Source organism: Xiphophorus couchianus, chromosome 22, assembly GCF_001444195.1.
Source record: "Xiphophorus couchianus chromosome 22, X_couchianus-1.0, whole genome shotgun sequence".
Lineage (NCBI taxonomy): Eukaryota > Metazoa > Chordata > Actinopteri > Cyprinodontiformes > Poeciliidae > Xiphophorus > Xiphophorus couchianus.
In genome coordinates, this window is record NC_040249.1 from 4,348,667 (window position 1) to 4,372,272 (window position 23,606).

Consider the following 23,606-nt stretch of genomic DNA (forward strand, 5'->3'; position numbering starts at 1 on the left):
GAAACAGCTATCAGTCTGGGGAAAAACAGGCTTAAAAATCATTTCTAGGCCTTCAAGTCAACAGCAACGAGAGTCTATAACAGGGGTCTCAAACTCAATTTACCCCGGGGGCCGCTGGAGGTAGAGTCTGGGTGAGGCTGGGCCGCATTCACACACACGGTCTCCTCAGCCGAACCTTTCTGATTGCCTATTACCATATTTGGCCGTAGTCAGGCGCTGTAACAGCCGTAATTGTGTAGTGTCTCTTTAAGATTGCTAATGATGTCAGAAGTATGCGCCACGGCTTCTCTGTAGAGCGTGGGAGAAACGTGCTAGACGGACATGTTAGCTCCCTAACTTTTTAGTGATGTTACGGGTTGTTTGGACGCTGCTCAATTTTCATGTCTGATAATATAGCAGCCGCTCAACCGGGCTTTGTAAGGTTGGTGAAGAGCGTATTTATTAAAGGACAACACTGTGGAATTCCCAGTACCAGTGTGGTTGTGAGTTTTTGACCATCCTGACGAATCTGCCGCCTCCTCTCCTCGCTTAAACACAACCCAAGCGTTACAGCGCCTAACCTTAATTACGTTACACTGATCAGCAACTTCCGGGTCTAGACTGGATGCTGAAGCACGTGAAGCGGGAGCGGACACGGAAATTGCGCATGTACCGCATGCAAATAATGACACATAGAAAATGCAAATAGGTCCCTTAGAGCAATATACTCCACCGTGATTGGTAAGTTCGTTCAGCTCCGCACACAACACTGAAAAGTGCCAATTATATCAAACTCGCGGGCCGCACTAACATTAAACTTTCATATTAAGGCGGGGGCCACAAACTATCGTCCCGAGGGCTGCAGTTGGCCCGCGGGCCGCGAGTTTGAGGCCCCTGGTCTATAACCACGCAGATAAAACCTTTTCCGAAGTGGCTGGACAACCAAAATTCATCAGTTTGCAACTGTGGTTAAAACTGTCCAGAGAAACTGAATTAGAATAATTTTGCACAAAAAAGAGGCAGCTGAAATTCCTCCAATGAGAATCTTTAAAAGACTAATTATTAGTACTAAGAACAGAATATAAACCCAAAAGGCTTTTTCCAAAAAGAGAGCATGCTCATGGGCCCTTTGGTCAAATCAACACTTTGTTCTGCTACCCATGAATAATGAGAAGTGCAAAAACACAACAACGTAAGTTTGCGATGAGCAGGACTGATTAGAAATTTGCATTTGACAAATTTCAAATGCTTCACACCAGGAAAGCTACAAGCTACAAATGCATAAATTAGCAGATTTGCAGCAAAGGCTCTACTTTCCCACATGATACACTCGGTGATTAGGCAATTTCAGGCTTAAAATAAAAAGTTTTGTATTAATAATCACTCACTGAAAGCCAGAGTTGAGTTCTCAGGTATCAAAGGAGGAGATGTACACTTCACTAAATGCAACAACGTAAGTTTGTGATGAGCAGGACCGGTGAGAGATTTGCATTTGACAAATTTCACATGCTTCACACTGGGAGAGTTAGAAGAGCAACTGCATAAATTTAGCAGATTTGTAGCAAAGGCTCAGTTTTCCCACATGATGCACTCGGTGATTAGGCAATTTCAGGCTTAAAATAAAAAGTTTTGAAATACTGTTAACTCACTGAAAGCCAGGGTTGAGTTCTCAGCTGTCAGAGAAGGAGATGTACACTTCACTAAATGTTTGCTTTCTTCTGGTTTGACGGAGAATAAATTTTATGCTGACATGATGTACAACATTTTTTCTGCTTTGACCAATATGTCAAATTATTCTTTTGACATTTTGCCACTTTACAACACCAAATTTCTGTGTGTTTTCTAGACCTTTTATGTAATAGATCCACATCCATGTAGCACATAATTGAAGGCCAAGAAACACACCAGCCATTTATATCCATTCACATTCATGTGTTAAAATGACCCAGTAAAAGTCCAGACTTAAGCCCAATTGAACATCTACATCTGGACTTGAAGATTGATGAGTATAGTAGAAACAAAATGGAAACCCTGTGTCATCTTCCATCCATTTTTAATGAAAGTATAGTTAGTGCTGGTCTGTCAAATAATATCCCAAAATGACACACTGGAGTTTATGAAACCGCTCAGAGAATATGAGCAAAACAAGACATGTTTTGAGTGACGCTTCACGAGTTTATGTCCCTAAAACATCCGTATCCAAAAGGCTTTAAAATGGTCGGCTTGTGTCCTGCGCAGTAATATTTAACGGCTCTTTTTCATCAGTGTTCGAATTTGAGGAAACATTTAATTATCCAACTAGCAGCGGTAGAAAAGAAATACTGTTTTTGATAGATAAACTTAGAAAACAACTTAAGCAGGACGTTTGAATTTAAAGTGCCAAGCCAGCATGAGAGCTTTATTGTTAAAAAAAAATATTTCAAGAGAAAATCAAAAGGGAAAATTGAAGAAATTAAATGTTTTATTAGTGTCAACAATCCACTAAACATGATGCTTTTTTATTCACACCAACCACAGTGTATTTTTATTTTTTTTACTAGAGCCACATTCACACGGCTGCACTCACAAATGCACAGTTTGATGCGTTCGACCCGCCTCCGACGTACACCGTCTGATTCTTTTAGAGTAAAAACGTTTTCGCAGTGGATTCCCAGAGGTTCCTTCGTGCAGGAAAAAAAAAAAAAAACACTGCATGTTTTTTCCTTTGTCCGCGCTTCAGTTAACTCTAAAACAATAAACCTATACAGTGGTGGCTTTGTGGCGACTTTTCAGACATGAAGACCAGACCAACAAACCGGGCAAACAATTCTGGAACAAGTGAGCACAGCTCGAGAAAATAAATAGAAACACAGATTCCCTATTTTATACGGCTTGTGCCGAGTAGAAACACACTGGTGCATTCTACTCGGTTGAGAAAAAGGAATCATTTGATGTCAATGCCTTCTTTTTATCAATTAATTTATTTATTTATAAGGCTCTTTTGGTTGACTACTTGCTTTTACTTTATTTGTTTTTTTCATGTGGCTTTTGCTTCTGTTAGAAGCCTTGGGATTAAATGAAAACACCTGTGACCAAGCTTGCCGCAATAAGCGATTAATCAACTAATCGTAGGATAAATTAAAATGAGCTTCATCATTACCATTCTGAAGATTAATATTTCTTGAAAGGCAATTTCATTGAAGACTTAATAATCCATTTTATTTAAGGTTTTGGGGGAATATTTGTGGTTTTTCTTTCTTTTGTTATTCATAGTTTTTGGTTACTGTGTTTTATTTTGGATATTTAAAATGTTTTCCAGTTCCAGCATTAAGAGTCCTTTACAAATTCAAAGTACATTACTCTTTGAGAGGGCGAACTTGCGCTGCTCTGCCATTATCATTATATTATCTTTATATTGCATACGACAATATTACGGTTTATCGCAATAATTTCGGGGACAATTTATCGTCCAACAGTAGCTGTTTTTGTGAGCTGTGAACATTAAAACGTTCCACCTATCGGCTCATTCACTCTATGTAGGAATGGACATTTCTTCTATCAATCATCATTTAGCATAAAAAAATATATATATATAGTAATAACAATTTAGATTTATCATTTGTCTTGAAAAATTTCAACTCATTTCGTAAGAAAACTGACTGAAGTTTCATTTACTATTTTCTCCACTGTTTGACGAGAACAACAAGTAAATCTAAAAATAGAATTAAATGGGCAAAATATGTGCAGCTCAGTGATATAAATTACACTTCTTTTAGTAAGTCATTAAGAAGTCTTCTTTGAAGAACAACATTTGCGTTTGTGGAGCTGTGAATGCTGTCACAGCCATGCGGTTACCTAAAAGAGATTTGTTTTTGTGTGTGTAAATCATCATTTTCACAATAAAATTCAAAGTCCATAACACCCAGATTCTAGCTGTGTGCGATTCAGTAAAACCTGATTTATGATAAGACTAGAGAGAGTCGAGGTATCTTTTTTTTTTTCCCCGTCAGCCTTACTTTGTGCGCTCTCGGATGGCCCCGTATGTTCACCACGTCTGAAAAGTCGCCGCAAAGCCACCGCTGTTTAGGTTGTCATGTTTTAATTTCACGTGAAGCAGAGGTTGAAGGAATAATACGTTGCTTTTAAGGTGGAGGAAATCTCCTCTGGAAACCCAGCACTTAAGCTTGGGACTGACTCAGTCGCTGCTGCGGTCAAAAGCTGTAACTGACTCAGACTTTGTTTTCTTCTCACATTGCACCTAAAACCCACGGAGAGTTCCCCACAAGCTCAGGTGGATGTGCAATAGCAGGAACTGCTTTATTTTTACATTTCCTTTTTTAGTAGAGTTTTGATCAGAGGTTCGCATCCAGTCACCAAGGACATGAATATAAGCAACGCTGGGTCTATACTGATAGATTTGGACCGTTCCAGCTGCAGGATGGAATAAACATACAACAGACATCTTAAGTTAATTTATAAAATAAGTAGTTGGTGCAGAAGTTTGAATATATTATGCATACAAGTGCCTGTATATGTACTTGCACTTGCAATTTGACCACTCTTCTTGGTTAGATAAACTGGACTCAGATTTCAGGCTTAGTCTGTAACTTTTCAACAGATTTTGATTCAACTCATCCCCTGATTCAACATTTTCTAAACCAGTTTTGATTTTTTTGGTTTGGATTCAAATCGAATCGTCTCTCCCAGCCTTTGGCCCGGTTAGTGTTCAACGGCCGAAAAAGTGGGATTTTTGATCCGGTAAAACAGTTTTGAGTGCCGCTAATGCACGACAGCCATCGACCGCTTACGGGAGCAGCACATTTACGCTCACCTGTGTCGAATGCTGTCGTTTGCAACTAACCAGGACCGCGTTTCAAGGAGAAACTACTGAAACGCCCGTTTGGAAGCTAGCTTAACGTCGACACAAACCTGTATGGTCAATAGAAGACGAGGCATGAGGTATATGGCCACAGTGGCAGAACAGGAGTTCAAGGAGACTTAGGAACGCTGTACCAAGTGTGCACAGTGATGGTGGCATCATTCTATAGCAGCTCCGATCTCCAAATGTTTTAATTTTACCTTAATGCAACAGCAAGACTGTTGAAATGAAACGTGGACATCCTGGATGCTTCCACAGCTCTGTCCAAATCAAAGCTGGTTTTGGACAGAATAATTGGTAAGCAACTGGAATGGGGTCTTCAAAGCCCTGACCCCACACCTATTTGCTTTTAAGCATTGGGTTTTTAAACCGGCTTCCTAAATGGAAACCAACTTATTTCAATAAAAGTTTGACAAGTCCACCAAAGGAGTGGTCAAATATCCAGGAATATTTATGCTGTTGAGAAATACAACTTGCTACGGGATTTTCTTTTTTTTTTGTCACAGTAAAGTCAAACTGGATTCCTAAAACCACATAAGATGTTTTCTCCACAGTAGAGGCTCTTCATTCAAAAATAAACATAATCCTCTGCACAAAAAGGAAAAAGTGCACCAGTGTAGAAATTCAGAATTGAGATTCAGTGAACTTTATGTGACGCAAAGATGCGTGGAGGGTTGGTGCTCCAAATGTCTTTTCATAAAAGCCAAACAATGAAGCCTTACGGTTCTAAAGTTCAGTTTTCATCTAAAGTGGCCGATGTGGTTGTTTTAGTGGTTACAGTTTGCAGAGCCGTGAGTCCATCGGTCTGTCTGTTGTCACTTAAAGGACGGAAACACATTTTTTACTCATCAGTTGACGACTTACTGCACACGCTGCAGAAAACGCACGTGTTAGCTTAAGCTGGGAGTAGCTGAGGACAAACTGATAACGGTAAATGTCAAATGCCGCCTGTGTTTTCCTTCGGTGCGGAACGTCGAGGATTTGGTTCCCTGTCGCTCCACAAGCAGCTCAGGTTTGTTTGCACTGCATCACGACGGTCCACCATGTTGGATGGAAATTAAGCCCCTCATGCTGCCCCACCTACATATCTGCTTAGCTGTTCAAAAATATATATATATATAAATCATGCTGTTCTCCATCAGGCTCTCCACGGGGAGCAGAAAAAGAGAAATGCACAATATGTGTTGGTGCTGTCGAATTGCACGCAATTTTAAACTCTGAGGACTGCTGCTATTGCAAACATCTCCCACGCAATTTCCTGCTCATAGCAACACAAAATGAGTTAAGATTTCAGTCTGAAAGTCTCTTAAACGAGCAGCTGATAACTATTTTAAGGTTTCAAAACATCTATCTTGTGTCTGATTGTCCATTTCTCCAGCAACTGGTGTAGTTAATGTTCCTGGATGATTATACTTGTCAGCAAACTTTCAAAGACAAAAGAAAACAGACTGAAATCACACTTTAGGCTTATCTGAAGAGAGTTTCACTGGAAATCTCTGCTTTCATTCCTTTCTCTGTGAGTGGTCAGGGTGGTCCTGGCCAGGATTCCCAGTTAGTTAGAGAGATGTTGATCGGAGCCGATGAGTAACGGGACAGCGCGGCTCTCAGATGACTCGAGGCTCCGCTTTACCGCTGACGCGGCTTGATATCTGCAAAAGGCTGGAGAGAACAGTGGCAAGGCGACGAGCTGGCCTCTGATAAATCAGCAGGCAGGAGGGGCAGACGCTCAGAGCGTTCCGCGAACACGAACGTTTTACCAGCTTTTAAGGTGAACCAACACTTTTTCTTTTTTTTTAACACCTTCTTCTGAAAAACAAAACTGAAAAAAGGCTTGTGGGTTTCAGACAAGGCTTTACTATTTAAGGAGATGTGTTTGGCAGGAGGCAGAGATGCTACCAGCAGATTTTTAAACATTTTCTCTCCGGCTGCCCACACACTCTTCTCACCTGAACTCTAAACAACTTCTCTGACTTATCTGCTTCATTTTCTGTCATTTACATCTCTCTTGCATGCCTCCTCTGCACCTTTTCAAGTTGGAGCGGCCATTTAAAGGTTTCTTATCTGGCGGCAACAACACCTAGCTCTTCCGATAGTATTTTAAATGCAGCCTCTGGCTTCAAATCTCAATAAAGGTTGATTTTTAAATATATACATATATATTAATGTGAAGAATTAAGCAAGTCAGGACTGACTGACTGACATTTAGACCATAATCACGTTCCCAACAAGTGTACAGGTCATAAACACTGTGTTGCTTTTAACGTGACAGACTAAAACAAAGGTTTGGTGAAGTGGGAAAAACAAGATTCATAGATTCATGTTTTTTTTTTATTGTTTTTTTTTTATTTTGACTCGAGTGTTTTACTAAAATTGTAAAGTGTTGTGCAAAATTTAAATAAGTGTCCCTCAGTCTGACACCCTGAAATAAAATGCAAGAGTAGAAAGCAATTGTCTCCAGGATGAACATATTTAGTATAGAGAGTTTTCCATCTATTTCAAGTGACAGGAAAACATGAATCAAAGAAGCAGCCAAGAACTCCGGAGGAACTCCAACGAGAGAATTCATCCGCAAAACAACTACTTGTCACTCACTCCACATGTCTGTCCTTGATGGAGGAGTGGCAAGAAAAATAAACATTGTTGAAAGAAACCCATCTCCGTGGTAAAACATAGTAGCGGCAGCATCATGTTCTGGAGAGGCGTTGTTCAACAGAGCCGGGGAGGCTGGTAACACTTTACACTAAGATTAATAAAGTTAAATTCAGGTTAAATTCCATGTCGAGAACATCTGTGACAAACTTTTTTCCACAGTCTCGACACAGATCCTTAATCTGATCTGACAGCACTTGAGTTATTTTTGGGAAGAATATTGGACAAATAAAACTCTGAAATCCAGATGTGTAAATCTGGCTGAGGCATATCCCAAAAGATTTGCTAATTTATCGTGGCAAAAAGGTGATTCCGGAACAGACTAAGCCACAATTTTCTTCCAGAAAAGCAAAAAAAAAAATTTTATTAAACGCCCCTATAATTTTGCACTAATTTGAGTCGATCTGTCAATTAATAATTGAGATATGTTTGTGAGTTAAACATGACAACATGTGGAAGGTGTAAAAGTTGCTGTGGATGACAACAATTGTCCTGAGGTTTTCACAGAGTAACTGTGTTTTGCTATGTTGTGTGTACAAGTAAATGTCTGCAACTGCGAAACAAAGCAGCTTATGAACCAAATTCAACTCACACACAATTATTCTCTATTGTAAAGCCACGTTTCTGCATATTTTTAAACTCTGGTAGATACAAGAAAAAAAAAAAAAAAAGAAATCCCTGTGTGCTGTTCACACTATTTACACACTATTTACAGCTGCGTGCAGCATTCAAATGAGTTTTTTTTATAAACTGACGTTCAAAGGTCACACTCCTCTTCTGTAAATGCCAAGCTCACAACATGTGGAACATCAGGAAATGCAACTAAGCTGCAAAAAGGAAAGTGACATTTCTGTCACAAGAGTCGGGCCAGGTGGTTATTATTTCACTCAGCTCAATGCATGACTGGCGAAGAGGTCTGCTTTAAAAAAAAAAATATGAACTGCAAAATAATCCATCTTCATTAATGGATCTCGGATGGACAAAAAGCCTAAAGGCGGCTGTTTGTGTAAGCGATACATTTATGCGTCAAATGTTCCTTTAGTGATTCTAAAAATCATCTAACCTGAAAAAGAAAGTTACAAACATCTAGTTCAATCTCAGACTTTTGAAATCGGGGTCGCTCTCAAAGCCTGCGTGCATTTTCGAAGGTCTCTGCAGCTGGAAGCAGCAACCTGGCGAATAAAATGCAGCTGTTGTCCATTGAGTTTAATGTGTGCTACTTGATTATTGGTTGTAAATTGTTTACTTCAGTTGAATAAAACAAAGATTTTCTCACACACAAAAGAAATAGTTTCTCACCAATCAACCCCGATCTGCTGTTCGAAAAAGGTCGACTCATTTGCGAGCAGATTTGTTCTCCGGCGGTTAAACGGTGATTCAGATTAAATTATAAATGGAAGCTCTGCAATTTTTTTTTTTTTTTTTTATATAAATGAAAATGACAAGGACATGACATAAACCCAGCACCAACCTACTGACTTTAGATCAAAATAAATCATCTTCCTATAGCTGCATATTCAAATACTTTCACCAAAGTAGACATGGACACAAAGGCAACGTCCACCTTGTGTCCACTTAGTGATCGTTTAGGTAACGATCCCCAAGTGTGGTCCAACAGTTTTCATTGAGATCGGATTTTTTTGTTTCTTTTGTTGTTGTGTTTTTTTAGAGTGGCTGTTTTTCGGAATCCATCAGAATCCAGAGCGAATAGTCTAGAATAGCCTGAGCCGCACACACACGGACACATGCAGCACTTTTCAGAAAAACTGTGCCTAGCTACACAAACAGTATCTGCTGTAATATTTAACCATGTTGTTGTGGAAAGACTTTTGATTTTTTTTTTTTTTTTTAGTAACAGGAAGCCAGTAGCCTATAGAGTGCGAATAAAGAGACACAGCTGAAACCATGAATGCATGCTTTTAGGCAACGGAGGCACAAACGCAACATCTGTCATGCTTGTTTCGTCCGTTGTTTACAACTTTCCGTCTCTGCCGGCGCAAAAAAAAAGGTAAAACCGTCACATGCAGTTATGTAAAAATCAGAAGTGCGGCGACGTGACCCAATGAGACTGATGCTTCTTTAAAAAAAACATCTGTTTATGTGTTTGTGTGAAGATGACAAGGACATGGCATGAAAAACAAATTTGAAGTGATGCGACTCATGCAAAAAAGAAAAAGTATCAGATAAGAGTCACATATGGGGAAAATAAACTGGATTAGAAGGATTTTTCTTCCTGCAATGAGAACACAGGTTGATTCTGATTTAGCTGAAACAGAGCAAGAAGTTATCAGAGAATATAATGTAGCAAAGCTGTTCTGTTTGTCACAGAACCTGAAGAATGAGGAACTGCTGGCCGCCTTCAGCAAACTTCAGAGTGAGGTGAGGGTCTCCTCATCATACAGGGAACACACACACACACACACACAGAGAGAGAGAGAGAGAGACTGGTGTTCGAATCACAAGCTCTGCTACTTGCTAATAAAAAGTAATTAAAGCTGACCACTTTAAACTGCCACCGTCAGCACGGTGTGTACAAAGTAACAATAAATCACAGAAGGGCTCAGTGTTCAGAGCGAAAATAAATGAATGATTCATCAGTTTGACATTAACTAACCGCAAATCAGCTGAGAAACGCCGAATTATACAACTGAATTGGTGAGAGGAGACATCATCCTGTGACCCTGAAGTCGGGGGCTCGATCACAGCTCTCTCCAGTCGCATGACGATGTGCCCATGGGCAAGGCAAATGGGCGTGGCTCTGGTGTGAAGAACTTCTAGTAGTTAGTATGACTTATATTCTGAGATATAGTAGAGAGCTACATTTTATCTTGTAAAAGGACTAAATGAAATATGTTGCAGTTCCTTTCAATAATTTTACTTTACAATAACCGTCTTGTTATTGTGAGGACGTCTACATTTTTTAATTTCTCAAGAAAGCAGAAAATCTACATTTTAAATATCCTCATTTCTGCTTAGAAGGAAAATATAGTTGACTGAGTGCCACATTCAAGGGTCCTCCAACTCTTGTTTACCTAAATAAATGCAAACATGTCGTTTCTTCTTTGAATCACACTAATAATAGAAAAATAAAGGTAAAAACAAAAAGATTACACTCATCTTAAAATAGCAACCAGGAACAACTCGTGTCTATTTGGCTAATCGGAGACAGACTGAGTCATTTGATTAAACCTGTCCTTAACTTGTGACCTAGAACCTGCGTGAGTTATGGTTTCTTAAATATGAAATTGCTTCGATACATTCAGAACAATATGCAAACACACCTCAGTGTTGTCCTGGTGAATAAACCCGAAAGCTCAAAGGTTTCACTGAAGTTTATAGAAAATAGTTAGAACTTTAAATTTAAATAGATAAACCAGCTCCCTTCCTTACACTCATTGTAAAAAGTCATTTGCAAAAAGAGCCACTAATAAGATAGTGCCATCGGATCTAGATTTTTTTTTTTTTTTTTAACAAACTTCAATCCCACAAACTCTATTTAAGCCGGTAGACAATTTGAAGAATTCCCTTTAAATCATACGCTTCTGCAGCAGTTTTTAAAGACGAACTAACACATCTAATATTTACTTATTATAACAATTAAAAGCTTAAATGTGAATCAATAGAGACGAGGGGCTAAACATGACAACAGATTTATCACATCAGTCAAGGTGACCCATTTAGTTCCTCCGAGCCAAAGGCCTCCATCCAGTCGGTAAACATGATTATGAGACGTCCAAATGAAAGAGCGTGCTGATGGATACACAGCTGAATGTGTGTGTTAGAAAAAAGGAGCGAGAGAAAGAGAGAGGTGAATAGGTGTGGGAGTGTTTACCTGCGTGAGACTGGATGAGGGTGGCAGCCGCTCTGGGTGGGGAGCCGTGTGTGCTCTAACCGGGGCGGGATGAGTCAGAGCGGTAACAATATCTCATTTCCCTAAAGCTGGTCCTGCTTCGCAGCAGGAACCCTCCCCTGGTTGCCTAATGATGTCCAAGACGACACAAACATCAGGTTGAAATTTTTAACCACTCAGTAACAAGTTATTAAAAAAAAAAGAAGAAAAAAAAGGTTGCGTTCATGCTTTATGTGAAATAAACCTGAACATTACCGAGGTAACGCGTCCTCTGGGAAATGCCCTGGTTCTTTTTTTTTTTTTTTTTTTTTCCCAGACAGACGTAAACAATGAGACAGAGACGTGTGTGTTTGGAATAAAGCTATTGATCCAACAACACCTCACATGGAGGCTTTACATAACCCTCATGAAAAAATAAAAATAAAAAAATCACGCATTGCTGGCAGGGAGCGTTGTTTCACTGCATCATTTAAAAAATCTGAACGTCCAGCAAACGAGAGGAGAAACATTTTGTGCGAAGGTTGAAGTTGAATCTTGTTAATTACACTTACTTTAGCTATCCCAGTGGTCAGCAACCTTTAAAATCATTTGAGCCATTTTTTCCCCAGTGCTCCTGTCAAATAAAATATATAAAGAGCCATACTGATTAATTATAAGCATTGAGTTTTTTTGTTATCATATGTGATTCAGCACATCTTTTACTGCCTGGTTCATTTCATTGTTTATATAATTTTTGCAATTTATCCATCAAGTAGAGTTGTGCCGTCAGCATTTTCCCTTATTCCCGGATATGAGGACCATGGGAATAAATCTTATCTCTGTACCTCGAGAAAAAAAAAAAAAAAAGAGAGGAAATTGAACCTTTGAAATGCTCTGAAAAAACAAGTATTATTCAAAGCTTTCTAAACTGTCAGCACGCTTTGCGCAGCACTCAAGTGCTTGGCACTGTCTTCTCCGTGCAACTCTCCACGCTTGCACAGTCCCTGGTAATAAGCCCCACTAATGGATTTCAGATGTCACAGCAGGAGTGGACGCGCTGATGCGTTCATGCAACAATTATATCCAGACACACAAACGGAGAATATACGACTGTGTTCACATTTCAGGAAAAACACTAAGCCCCATGGAAACTTTTACAACATGTTTGACAGAAGAAAAGAAAAAAAAAAAAAAAGAAAAGAAAGAGGGTAAAATAAATATGCACTGTACGCAGGAAAAGCTCGACTATTTTCCAGTAAAGTGCCGTTACATTCCCGGGCCTCTTTGTTCAAACAAGATTTTGTGTATTGATGCGCTCAGTGTTTCGGGGCTGATTTTTTTTTTTATGCAAACAATTTTACGCATATTACGCGTAGGGCGTGTTTTTTATTTTGTTGTTTTTGTTTTGTTTTTCTTATGCATATGCACACAGAGTGTTTGTTTCCGTTTGTGATTGTCTCTAAAAATACAGCAGTTATCCAGTGTTGTTAGTTTCCTTCTTGCCTTCATAGAAGCTTCCTAAAAGGCCAAAAATAAATAAATAATGACAGAGGATGATATAGTGCCAAATTCCCAAATTAGTCATCATTCATGTTTTTTTTTATCATTGAGAACTGACAAACTTTTAGCATTTTTGATCATTTCAAGTGTACTAATATTGTTGTGCACTTGAAATGAGACAAAACTAACTTACAAGTAAGTTTTGAGCAAGACACAGAAGCTTGTTTTAAGTCAATAATTGCTTACATTTTTTTTTTTTTTTTTTTTTAAAGTACTAGTCCCACTGGCAAATTATTACAATTATAAAAACACATTTTTTCCATGTCAGACGAAATAATCTGCCAGTGGAACTAATGCTTTGTCATTAATATTAGGAAATGACTGACTAGCTCCAACTTTTTTTGCTGAAAAGTTACTTGTAAGTCAGTTTTGTCTCACTAAGACATTTGAAGAAACTCGACCAAAAATACCGTGTAAGATTTGGTGTTTTTGCAGTGTGTAATCACCCTGGATCACTCTGATGCACTCACAGTTGTAGAGGGAAAGACTAAACGCAACAAGCAAATATTGAGGAATACTTAAAAAAACAACAACAACAACAACAAAAACACTGAATGTCAAAGAAAAAAAACAAAACAATGAATAAATCAATCTCTGGATCAGATTCTGACAATCTGCAGCTTTCCGAGAGTGTGACAGTGAAAACAGAACCATACAGAGAGACGATAAGAGTTCCACTTTGACAAAAAAACGCACAATTAACACAGAGCAACTCATAACCACAACAACAACGCAGCTCTGCTTTGATGCCCACGGCTTGCTTCGCGAGGGGAGCCGTCATTTTCCCCTGATAAGAGAAATTGTGTTTGTATGAAAGTATCAGACTTATTGTGCAGTTTCATTTGATGCAGCCACCAATTTCAGCAGGGGGAAGGCCGGAGTAATTTCTCTTGGAGGAAGGAGTTAATGTGAGGAATGGCTGAATGCAGGTAGAGTTGAGTTTATCCAGAAGAATTACTGTGCAAATCAATAAAGTGCAATCAATTACATCACAGAGGCTGAAAACTAATTAATTCAGACTTTGTTGTTTTTGTTTTTTTTTAGGATTAAACTGCACAGACAGCGTCTGACTTGTTCCTTTGTCAGGTTATGGCGCGTCGGCGCAGGCCTACTTTATGTTAATAATAAAACCGGCTGGGCTCATCAGCAGCGTACAGTTACAGTGATATGCAAAGGCATGAAACAGAAACGGCAAAATAGAAAACACGCGGAGAGCGGCCTTTACGGTGGAGCAAGGTCTTTTTCTAATGCCAACAATTGCAAACTTTTTACATTTCCTTTTTTTGACAGAGTAGACAGGAGAATTTCAAAACGAGATCCCCTTTTTAAAGAAAAAAAAAAAATCAGACAAATTATTCAATAAATTAGATTTCTTTTTTCCCCAGTTTGTACTGAGCCATATGCAGCCTAGTTTGAACAAAACGCCACATGTAGTGGAAAAAAAAACAAAAACTCAACTGCATCTTAATGGCTGGAAGCTTGGAAATAAATATATTTGATCATAATTCAGCATATACTGAGAACTCAGAATGATTCATTTAAACTGTCAAAATCAAAATATCATTTAACTGCGTGAGGTTTTCAAAACAACAGGAGTTTGGAAAAGGCAAATAGAATGAGATAGTAAAAGGTGCAAGTGAAACACAAACACACAGAGGCTGAAAATGAACATAAAAGATGTAATAACTATGTTTGTTCAGCTACAATGCTAAGGATATGATTTAGCACAAATTTAAGAAATTCAAATTACATGCACTTCTGTTTAAATATTGTTTATGCTCCCATTATAAACAGGGCTGCATTTGTCTGAAAGAAATTTAAAACTGCACATCAAATTTGTTTCCCCCTCATACAGGTTTGAAAGCTCATATTAAATCGTTGGAATGGAATGGAATATTTTTTTTATATTATTAAATTAAAAGATTATGAAATAGTTATTTATATTCTTGACATCTATTTTAACATCTTCACCCTGCCTTTATTGTAAAAAATAAAATAAAATAAAATAAACTGCAATAAAAAGAAAGAGCCTCAGAACAAAAGGATGGCCGAGCAGAATTAAGCATTCTGAAAGTGATTTTAGTTTTTTCATGTTTTGTTTAGTTTTTCTTTCCCCACTACAACATCTGGTTCTCAGATGAAGCAGAGTGGGAGCTCCTCAGACTCAAATAAAAGCAACAACATAAAAGTTTTTTTTTTTTTTTTTTAAAACACACACACACGCACAAAAAAAACAAAAACAACAGTGCGACACCTACACACTTCTTAGCTGCTCCAATTCAACCTTTAGCATTTCTAATATCCAGTTTGTGCTGAGTTAAAGCGAGACAAAGCAGCGGGGTGAATATCGACGTCCTGGAGACCGCAAGTGACTCAGAAGCATAAAAACACACACACACACACACACAAGAAGCAAAAGAAGAAGAAAAAAGATGTGAAACTTTATATATTCTAAGTTCAAAGAAAATGAAATTCGAAGACTGCAGTAGATTGCACAGATGAACGCTTGTTTAGGCTTGTTTACGTCTGTTTTTGGATTTTCCTGCCCCAATTCTTACTGTCAGAGGCAGTAATGACTCAGGTAAACCAGATCGATTTCTTCCAGGCTTTTGCTTCCATCCGTAATATTAATATTGGTATTGTTATTAAAGTAATATTACACAAATAAACAAAATGAGGAAACGTCTTCGATTTAGTCAAATCATTCACTTTTGCAACAGGATATAGTAAATGTAGGTTTATTGAATTTGTAGGGAATTCCTGCTTGTGTGAAATTGAATTCCCCTGCATGCAGGTGGGTGGGTGGGTGTGTGTGTGTGTGTGTGTGTGTGAGAGAGAGGGAGGGAGTGTGTGACAATGAGAGAAGGAAAAACAACCCCAAAATGTCAAATGTCTGCCTTCTCATCACACAGGAAGCTTATCAAGCTGTGACATTTTGATTATCTGCTCTTGTTTTTTGTGTTGTTTACTCGGTGCCCACGCAGGATGCAGCCATGGATGTTCGCGGCTCCTTCTGTCCCACATTTATCATTTGATCTGTTATTAAAATCACCACATGGTTTTGTCATAAAACAAACAAAAAAAAAATACAAAAACAAAAGAAGCGAGCAAAATAAACAAAATGCGGCTGCGGGTAAAATTAGAGCTCATTTGGATCCATATGAAAGTGAGTCAAATTTCAAAAAGCGTTTTTGGTTATTGTTTTTTTTTTTTTTTTTTTTTTTTTAGGTAGCCTGAAGGCGATGGTTTTTTTGTTTTTGTTTTTGTTTGTTTTTTACAATCCTCATTTGAAGACGTCAGAGAATGAAACAAAATAATAAAAAAAAAAATGCAGCGTAACTTTAGGATAAAAAGAGCGCACTTTTGTTGCGCTGATATCTTAGAAAAGTATAAGCGCAAAGGAATCGAGCCGATAACGACGCGACAAGTAATGAGACATTTAATAAGATTTCACTTTACAGCAGAGACATGCAAGACTGTCTTCTGTCTCTGATGCGTTCACGGACAGCCTCTCCTTCCCGACGGGACTGGAGTTTGAAAGGCCGTCGGATCTCCGTCCGATTTCCTGCGTGGATAACAGAAATGCTGCACACATTTCTCCACTTAATGCGCAAGAATTTTAAAAGAAGGGCTTCGTTTTGTGTAGTTTTTTTGGGGGGGGGGTGTGGTTCACTTAGTCGAGTCGTTTTTCTGCATTTTGGTGACGCAGAAAGACTTTCACAAAGCAATTTGGGGGAAGGAGGTGAAATTAAGTTCGAGGAGAAATCCCATTTGAGAAAACGGAATATTTTTTTGCTTGTTTGAAAATATCCAAACCTACAGAATTACAATCCTCCTAGTGAAATATATCTCTATGTGTGACTATTAATAATAAAAACATAATTTTAAAATGGATTCTCACTCAAGCCAAGAGAGTTAAATAATAATAAAAAAAGAACATACAAAAACTATTAGTATGGCCATTTCTTTCTGCGCGTACATGTATAATTCTTATTATACACTTTTCTATTTTTAGAGCAAATATTGGTTAACATAATGGTTATTTTTGAGGTTTAGACAGTCGCTTTAATCCACCTCGCATTCGTTTCGAAATCCCTGCTCCGACTAGGGAAAAAATATTCCCGATTTTAAATTCATAAAACAAACTATTATTTACAGAACACACTGCGTGGGTTGTTAGTAACTATATTAAATATTTCAATTTATAAAAGCCAAAAAAACATCTCGGGGTATGAGATACTTTTTTTTTCCTTCTCCATGTTGACTTTGATTAAATGTTGTAAAGAGCAGCAAGTACACATTATAAAATTAGTCAAAAAAATTTAACACTTAGAAATATAGAAAATACGACCAAGTATTTTAATAAATACCAGCACGAGATGGGGAGCATGCATCAGCTGCGTGAATTTACACAACTACATGGAAGTTTTTAGTAAGCTTACATCGATTTGGACCGAATGTGCCCCATTTTCCCGACAATAACAATCATTTGAAATCAACCTAATCCAATTGCCAAACTGATTTTAGTTATTCAGATCAATACATAAATAGACAAGTGGTTAAATTGTACAATTAATGTGCCGTTTGGATCGGAACTAGAAAAGAAAAGCGTTCAAGAAAGAGACGGTGGTGGTGGGGGGGGGAGGATATTTTGGTATTAGGTGGGAAGGAGTCGCCCTCTAGTGGTCGAGAAATATTTACACCATATTATTTTTGGCTCATCTACCTAATTTATTTTGATGTTTTCAAAGAGTTACCATGGCAAAGACTGTACGTCACCCAAATGTGTTATCAATTTACTTCCATGGCCCTACAGAGTGAGCTTCTGCCCCCCACATCACGGGTCAGCTCTCCTGATGACACATGGTAACTGCCATGCAGTGGAAACAGTCAGACTGTGCTAGTGTTTCCTGGAAAGCCCGAAGATTTCTGCGCGATCAAAGTAACAAAAACACAGGAAGGCTTTCTTTTCTGTTAAAGCAACAATAGCATCACGACATGAACCCATTGCTCCGGCAACAGATGGTAAAGAAGCCCACAGTCGTCAAATTGGACTATTTTCTACGCAATGTTCTGCTGGAGGAGAAAATGCAAAATGCTTTCATTAAGATTAGATTTTTTTTTAAAGAGAAGACCTGCGATGGTACAGATTTCTCCAGCTAAATCCAGAAGAAATATGACATCACTGGCACTGTGAAAACATTTTGGGCCAGATGGGGCCCGTGGATTATCCGGGGTTGATGCACCAACTCTAAATCCTGAATAGAGTTTTATTTAAATTCATCTAATCTTGAAATCTAAACCCTTAAAAGCCCCCCCCCAAAAATCTTGACATTTATTATGATTTTTTTTTAAAACAACCTAATGACCTGTAAAGTTATGTTTTCAATGATCTATTTACCAAAAATTATGTTACAACATCCAACAAAAATTAGTGCTTCTGCTTTTTTATTTAAAAACATTAAATTGTGACACCAGAGGACAAAGAAAGAAAAAGGATGTCTTTAAATAAATACATTAACAAATTAATTTTGAAACTCATCCAAGTTGCACATTTTTATGAACATTTTAATGCATAAGTAGATCTACTGATGTTAGTGAACGCACTCTTCAGATTTGTGAATGCAAACCTAACCTGTCAACATTTGTTATGACATTTTTTTTTTTTTGTATGTGTCTGAATGGCTTTATCATGTGGGAATAAATACAAAAAAATAACAGTTTCTCCCAGCATAATTATCGCATCCATCCGGTTTCCTGCTGTATCTACACCTTTAAGCGACCGAGTCCTAATCTTTATAACTTGCAATTAATGCATCATTTTTTTACGGCATAAACACAAGCCGGATTCAGCAGTTCCCATGGCAATAATTCCCAGAATGAAAGTCCAGAGTTTCCAGAAACCCTCCCCTCTCCACGGCTTTGTTCTGCAGGTCGGGGACATCTGAGGAAGGAGCCGGCAACATGTCATCGAGAACGCAAAGCAGGTGGAGAGACGTAGAGCCGAAACCGTGTGGTTAGAACGGGGAGAGCAGAGGAGGATTTCAGAAGCTCTAAAGTTTTTATTTCTTGTGCTTCGTACCAAGAAACGTGTAAGATATTTACAAAAGAGATTTACAGGAAACAGAGAAACAAAACTGAGACTTTTTTTTCTGTTTTTTTTTTTTTTTTTGCTTTTTGCAGAGCTGTAAGGTTTTTGGCCCATGACCTTCAAGAAAGCGATTTGCCCCACCATCTTTCCAACAAAATCCTTTCTGATGGCTTTGTCAGTATGTTATGCATTACTCACTGTGGCCTGTCTCTTATTTAGAAGAAATGACTACTCAAAGTAAGTTCACGCAGAACTGTTTGTCTTGGCAATAAGTGACCTAAAAAGCACAAAACAAAAAAACTGCACCCAAATATTTTGGAGTGCTTTGGAGGCAATCTTATCTGACATTGATTGCATCTGTGAGGATATAATAAGTACAGTGCCGCATATATTTACTAATATCCTCAGTAGGTATGTGTAAAATAAGTTAAAATTGATTAATCTTCTACCATATTAGCAGAAGACTTAAAAATGTAGTAAAAATTCACCCTATAATTTAGGTACATTTATTCAGTGGGAGTAAAATAAATTCTACAAAATTGCTGTTGCCGTGATCGCCTAACAATCCCTTTAAAATAAATATAAAGCCAATATTGGTTATTTTAACAGGAGGATTATCCCAATTATATGACCAAATCAACAATATTTGATAATCTTAGTCCCAGATCTAAATCCTATATAAAATATAAAAATGTTTATATAAAAAAATATACAAATCCAGCACACTCCATCCTTGTAAAACGGTACGGAAGACAAAATGCTGTCCTAATTGTAAACATATTTTGTAGCACAAAGCACTGATAGAAAGAGTATTTATGCAAATTCAACACACATTTTGAAGCTTTTTAAACATCATCGGGGGTTCCTTCAAATTCACCTGTGGCTTGATGTCAATCAAAGCTAAACAGCTGCTTAGCAATGCCCTCAAACCAGAAAGTACTTTTATTTATTATAAACGCCATAATAAACGTCGATAAACCACTAATCTAAGAATCTGAACTAAAGACAACCAGAATACATTATGTTAAAATGTAGACAGATTAATTCTCTATAAAGAAAATGAATGAAGACGGAGTACAGCTGTTAGACGTTGCATGCTGGGTAAATCAAGAAAATGAAGCGCTGCGGCCACTAGAGGCTGACAGCCCTTCCTATCACTGTTTCTGCTTTTTACACAAGAGCCACATTTCTTAGGCTAAATGTAGCAGCAAGGCGATCAAAAGGCTCGGCCCAGCAATTTTATCCTCGCCGTAAGCATATTTCACAAAGCAGTTTGAACCCTGCAACCTCTATATATCACAAACAGAGTCAGGAAATTAGCTCTGCAGCAGCAGGACATTAGTCATTTCATAAGAGAGTGAGCTAAAAGAGTTCGATAAACAAGAACGCCTCAGTCAGAAAATGAGACAGCGACCCGAAGAATATGAGCTTCTGAAAACACGTTCGTCATTTGGGCCTCCTGTTATAAGCCGAAGCAACACAGGCAGAGTGATGTCTCGAGGCGCTCTTTGTCATTTACTGTATCTGGCAGCGTAACCGGTGATGAGTAAAGGTGCAACAGAGCACACACGCCCACGAACGCCCACACGCCCCTGACCTACTACTGTTTTCACCTTGACAAGACAACTTCTGACATTTGTCGATCTCAAACCCTGACTCATGGGAACGCACGCGCTACAATCACAATTATGCTACAATCCTGAAGTGGTCTGAATGACTTACAGTCATCTGAGGAAATGATTCCCACCATCAGGCTGGCCTCACACAGGCTTAGCTGTTGATGCTTAGCTGAGATCCAATATTATGAGAAAATAGATGTAATAGTTTTGGTATATGTTATATATATATCTATATATAGATATATATACTAATGAATTAATTTCACCAAAGTCCATGTAAGTGTGACAGCCCGACCCTGTGTCTACTTGACATTACTGACTCATGAATTTCTAAAATGAAAAGGCTTTTTAAGGACACCGTCATGGTTTCATGTTCTGACGAAGCAAAACCAGCTTGATTGAAACCAGTACTAAACTTACACATACTGACACTGGGAGATACACACATTTACGACATACACATATTGTTGTGACCAGAGCTGAAGAGGAGGACGGGTCACACTTAGATATGGTTTAATTCTCAGTGTCCGCTAGTCTGAAGCCCAGTTTGCCCAGTTTGACAAATTTATCACCAGGCACAAATAAGATAAAGCTCTGTCAGACTCACTTTTGGGCATCTGCTTTGCATTTTTAATTAAATAGAAGTATAAACTTTAAGCAAATACTCCTTATTTACTGCTTTCTGACACTTCAGCAAATTCATTCTGACCAGTAGCTCAGTCTGCCACGGACATTTTTGGGCAATTAGAGAAATTCAAAGTGTTGCAACTCTGACGTGTCATAGACACCTACCCGTATACGCCACTGCAACAAAATGATTTGTGCAGCACAATTGTCGAAGCAAAGACCTAATTCTGCACTTTGCTACACTATGCAGACCTTCTGTCTGCGCTGATGAAAACTTGCTCGTCTTCCGTTAAATTACTGTCATTCATTTGCAAGACTGGCTGACTCAGCTTAAAAAAGGAACTCAAATGTTTCTTTGTCGTACTTGAAATCTAAAACATTTAAAAATGTTGCGTCTTATGCTAAAAGCAAAATAATTCCTCGGTTTCACTTCTAGTCTCGGAGTATGGGACGTTATTCAGCTACATAAAATCAACGCGAGTTTGAGTTGTGCAGCTTAAAGAACATGGATGTCCAGCTCCAGTCCTAAAAGGCCGATGTCCTGCCAGTTTTAGGTGTGTGTTTGAGCAGATGATTCAAATGGTCATCGACATGTCATCAAATTATACGGTTAGAGAGCTTTTATTTCATTCAGGTGTGTTGAGCCAGGAAAAGAGCTAAAACACACAGGATAGAGGCCATTAAAGGGACTGAATTTGAAAATCAGCGTTGTAGATTCTTTCTGGTGCTTTTTCTGGTGAAGGTTTTTATTCATACAGCAAAATCGACATTATGTGCAACTATTCTTGCAGAGTAAGCATAATTGTTCCCTTAAACGTGGACACAAATGTCATCATTGACTGCTTCTGTTCAACTGAGCCTTTTAAAGCTTTTTGTCTCTTTTTTTTTTTGCAGTTCAATGTGGTCCTGGTAATGCTATAAACAGAAAAAAACATCAACAACAAGAAACAGCTTTGGGTTGCTGCTTTAACACAAATACAGCACAGAAGCTGTTGGACGAGGAGATGATTAAGGTTAACCAAGCACTGTTAGTTTACAGTTTACAGACGGCCAAATTGAACTACAACAACCTGATTATACTGAACATCTGTCACTGGATAAAAAAGAAAACTACAAGATGATGTTGTCAAACAATACTTTACGTAACACTAGGGAATAAATTACCAAAGATACCATTAGGCCTTGACCTGAATAGCAACCAGAACAAGTTAGTGTCATATGTTTAAAATTCACACTTGGATGCAAAATCAATATAGGTAAGAAGCATTGTGTGAATCTGCTTAAAGGTGTCTTGCAATTATATTTTATGTAACGTTGTTATTAACTTTTGAAATTTCAATCAAAAATGTTATGAGAAGAACAAAACCCTGATTAATTACATACAGTGTTAAGTTCATGTATCAAGTTCAAGTTATATTTACTATACTCATATTTTGGTTCGTAGAGGTTTTATTATATATTAATAACAATACTTATTGTTATTTTTTTTTATTTCTTCCAAATATGTTTTATGCAGGGTTCAACTAAGGACAAAAACCAACCGTTTCAGCGAAGGTTAGTCTTTTTATTTCACTCTTTGGTAAGGACTTGAACCTACTAATGGTTCAAGTCCTACTAATGACTTATTTAGACAACAGTAGACAAAAACTAACCAATCGTCCAAACATCCGTTACGTACAAGTTACTTTTCTCATTGGATCTCAAAGAAAAAACAGAAATTAGTATAATGTTTTTTTTTTATTTGATTGGTGCCTGTCTTGGCACAATTTACTTCATGTCGAAATACTGATCCTCTGCATTAGATCAAACAATAAAGTGTCAAATTAAACCATAGCGGGATTGCTCCATGATTGCTACAGGACTGTGTGAGGAAAATCACCCAAACTGGGCTATTCTGAATATTATTTACATATATATACAGTACAGACCAAAAGTTTGGACGCACCTTTTAATTCAATGAGTTTCCTTTATTTTCATGACTATTGACATTGTAGATTCACACTGAAGGCATCAAAACTATGAATAACACATGTGGAAATATGCACTAAACAAAAAAGTGTAAAACAACTGAAAATACCCCTTATATTCTAGTTTCTTCAAAGTAGCAACCTTTTGCTGTGATTACTGCTTTGCACACACTCTGCATTTTCTTGATGAGCTTCAAGAGGTAGTCACCTGAAATGGTTTTCACTTCATAGGTCAACCTGCCCTGTCAGGTTAATAAGTGGGATTTCTTGCCTTATAAATAGTCATGAAAATAAAGAAAACCCATTGAATTAGAAGGTGTGTCCAAACTTTTGGTCTGTTCTGTATATTATTAACATATTTTAGGGTGCAAGTCCCTGCCTCGATGCAAAAAACTGTAAAGTTTTACAGTCCAACCAAGAGATTTCC

At 38.0% G+C, this 23,606-nt stretch overlaps 1 long non-coding RNA gene across 3 annotated transcripts in view; it reads right to left on the reverse strand.

The window, feature by feature from the left end:
• Window positions 1–23,606, reverse strand: part of LOC114138597 (uncharacterized) — a 92,779-nt gene that overhangs the window by 38,272 nt on the left and 30,901 nt on the right. For 2 of the 3 annotated variants that reach the window (XR_003594241.1, XR_003594243.1), the window contains exon 4: window positions 11,319–11,463. The exons of the other annotated variant lie outside the window; for it this stretch is intronic. This is a non-coding gene — a long non-coding RNA (uncharacterized LOC114138597). The remainder of the gene's footprint in view (window positions 1–11,318; window positions 11,464–23,606) is intronic. 3 annotated transcript variants of the gene reach the window in all.